The sequence below is a fragment of the Pongo pygmaeus genome, chromosome 8 (assembly GCF_028885625.2).
Source record: "Pongo pygmaeus isolate AG05252 chromosome 8, NHGRI_mPonPyg2-v2.0_pri, whole genome shotgun sequence".
NCBI classification, from domain to species: domain Eukaryota; kingdom Metazoa; phylum Chordata; class Mammalia; order Primates; family Hominidae; genus Pongo; species Pongo pygmaeus.
In genome coordinates this window covers 47143618-47146934 of record NC_072381.2, presented here as the reverse complement: position 1 = coordinate 47146934, position 3317 = coordinate 47143618, and the positions used below count along the sequence as shown (strand labels likewise).

Below are 3317 nucleotides of genomic sequence, written 5' to 3'. Positions count from 1 at the left end.
TGGCACTCTCTTCATCAGTAAAAATCAGAACAGTCTACGGGAGCCCCAGCAAGAGATATGGAGGAAACCTCGAGACAGGACAAACTGTCAAGCCTCTTTCTGGCACAAGGTTAGGGGCAAAGCCCTTGAACAGACAGACACGTGTGATGTTGCCTGAGTGATGGGTCAAGATGGCCAAAGAGCATGACGGCAGTGGCGAGTAAGGAAGTCTTCCCCCATACACAGAAGGCTTCGCCACATCCTGTTTATTCCAGTGTCCAGGTCATGGGCAGTGGCCATGATAACACCGCAGGTGTGTGCTCCCCGGAATGTGCTCCTGGTTGCCCCCTGAGGTGCAGGGTCCTCCTCTTCCTTCCCAGCTCACACCTCGTAGCCCACATCCTTGGCAGAGGGCCCTGTCACAGCCTGTCATCGTCCACTCACTCTATGCCCCATCTCCTTCAGGAAAGGGTGTCCAGCCATCAGCACCAGTGGACAAAATGTACAGAAACCAAGCGGGCTCATGCGATAAAGAAGGGAGAGACCAAGGGCTGCACCTGAGGGCCAGTCCAAGGAAAGTAGGTCTGGGGTGGAGCGTAAAACTTGGCACTGAGCTTCCTGGAAGCCAAGGTAAAAAGGGGAAAAGATCTACAACAACCCTCCTCAACCAGGACAAAAAGCCACGCTTATTTCTTGGGAAAGACCTTATCATGTGTTTGCTTAGATAAAGGTCCTGAGGACATCCCAGAGTCTCCAGCTGTTTCCCACCTAACTTGAGAACGTTCTTCCGTGACCTGATCTCACCTCAACCTCATCCAAACGCCCTTAAGTTCTGGTTCTGTAACACATTTCCATGGAGAACTTCGTGATGTCATCAAGGCAGGCCACTTTGAACTATTCCGACTGTGGATATCGTCTGGAGTGGGTGGCTGTCATGGCCACAGCCCCTGGCTCCAATACCACCTTGGGTTTCGTCCCGTGATAAGCATTAGCATGGGGGGGGGGGCCGCCTGCTGCTCGCTTGTGGGTCCTGGTCGCCTCTGGGACACAAGAGACCTTGCTGCCATGTGCCTGAATGCATCCACGGACTCACCAGCAGGAGGGAGGGGGGCGGTTGTCAGCCCAAGCAGCTGCCACCGTGAGCAGTGGACACAGGACCAGCTTCTGGGGATGATCCTGTCCTCTCCTAGCACAGCCCCGTGCATGGACAGGGCATCCACGCCATCCGTGTCACCCAGGGCAGGTCACTGAGCCTCCCGCAGCCCCGTTTCCCCGAGTCACCCAGGCGCGGTGGAGCATACGCAGCACAGTTGTTTTAGGAACTGGATGACTCACGAAGCTCCTGGCAAGTAGTAGGCCCAGCACGTGGTTGTGGCACTTTTTTCTAACTGCCTGGGTTCCATCTCAACTCCCAGAGAGTGAACATCCCACCTCTCATCTCAGGACTGGTGCTCTCCGAAGCATTAAGTAGGAAATTGAGAGTAGCAGCAAGTGAGACTTAGGGGGCGGGTGGGCAGAAATCAGTGATGGCATAGCCGTGCCACCATGACCATCCTGGCCATTGTCTCCTGTGTCTCCTGCTCCTCCAGGTCTCCAAAGTCTCATGCCGCGTTCTCCAGCAGCCGCTCTCTGTGATGGGAGGGTGGGTACAGGGTGGGTTTGTGGGTGATTCTGCTGAAGCCAGGGAGATGACGTCTGTCCAAGGACGCTCAGCCTAGAGCCCAGGCTCCAGGAAGCTCTGTGGGGTACAGCTGACGTCACTGGGCATCTCTTTTCTGTCTGCTCTGCTCACAGAAACCTGCAGGACACTGCCCATGAGGTGAAGTGAGCAAAGAGGCCAGGCCAGTCCTTCCCAGCCCCATGGAAGCCAGTTCAGCAGGACCCCACATGGATGGGCTTCTGCAACCGTGAGCAAAGGGGGCCCATCAGGCTGCGCCCAGCCCCTAGGACACACACGGGAAGGGCTTCTTCCCAATACCTGCTGCCTGCTGCCTCTGCACAGCCGTGGTGTGCACCCTGCTGCAGGGAGTAGGCACCCTCACCCCTGTGGCCCATCTTCCCCTTCTTGTCCTCACTCTGAGGCCATAGAAAACTGGCCTGCAGCATCCTCACCCTCAACCTTGCCCTGCTGGGAAAACTTAGACCCTCAACTAAACTCGGGCCCCCGGACACACTCGCTCGGCTGCAGTTCTCAATCTTCCTGCTGCCTGGAAGGCCCTGTCCTGTGTTTCACACTTGCTAAGCAGAGTCCCCTCTGAATTCAGCCCCCTGGATCCAGCCCAGCCCTCCTGGATCCACTTGCCAGAGAGCCCCTGACCCCGCCAGCCCCTCCCACTGACTCCAGTGCAGGTCGGTGAAGGTGATTGTGACAGCTCTGGTAATCCTGGGAGAACCCCCGGGATTAAGCACAGCTCTCGGGCTCTAATTACAGCTGATTACCATAATGGAGAGAATATCTGGATTCTCCCCTAATTTCCTCTCCTCTTAAAATTTTCAATTAAGAGCCTAATCTTGATGGAAAATGGCTGCTTTCTGGAGTATTCTTTGCAATGCTGATTCCTCATTGCTAAGTGCTTTTTCTAGACAGATGGAGGCTCTCAATTATTCCAAATAAAATCAGAGCAAAGGAGCTCACCCCAAGAAGGGAGGAGAGCAGAGCAGCAATGGGCTGTGCCCCAGAGCCCTCCCCGCTGCTGGAGACACCGGGTGGGTGAAGGGTCTCTTGGGCGCTTCCAGCCTGCAGAGCTGCTGAGAGCCAGGCCTGGCTGCCAACAAAGCAGCTGAAGTCTTGAGAAAACTTCCTGATTGCATTAGCGAGGTCGCACCACCAGGACATAATCAAATCTCCCTGGAGGACGTGGCTTCCGGAAGGGCTGCTACAAGCCAGTAGCAGAACAAGGGCAACCAGGGTCAGACACAGCGGAAGGAGGGAAGTCCCAGAGCTGAGCGTGGGTGGGCATCAGAGGGGTGTGGGCTGCACCATCGGGGTGCAGGGGCCAGCGGGCAGTGCGGGTCCACTCAGCCCAGGGCCAGCCTTTCCCAGCGGTCACGTGCAGAAACCTGGCACACGTCAAGGGGCAGCGGTCCCATATCATAGGCCCTCCTGGTGTTAGCAGTCAGGAGGGTGCCTAGAAAAGCCCCACGGCCACAGGGACAGCAGGATCTGAGCCCGCCCTCCACACCAGGAGCCTGCCCAACACCGTAGGCAGGGCCCGGGTGCCCTGCTCAGGAATGAGCTCTGGTTCCAGCTCGGCCATCCTAGTTTCACCCTGTCTGTAACTTAGCTGACCAGGAAGATGGCTGTGACAACCACAGAAAATCCCGACACAGAGCTGGCA

General features: G+C 56.6%; 1 long non-coding RNA gene across 1 annotated transcript; it reads right to left on the bottom strand.

Moving 5' to 3' along the window:
• Window positions 1-230: 230 nt before the first annotated feature.
• Window positions 231-2776, bottom strand: LOC129045128 (uncharacterized). Its single transcript, XR_008504888.1, has 2 exons — window positions 2615-2776; window positions 231-1787 (listed from the first exon to the last, which is right to left on the bottom strand). It is a non-coding gene; the product is annotated as an uncharacterized LOC129045128 (long non-coding RNA).
• Window positions 2777-3317: the final 541 nt, after the last annotated feature.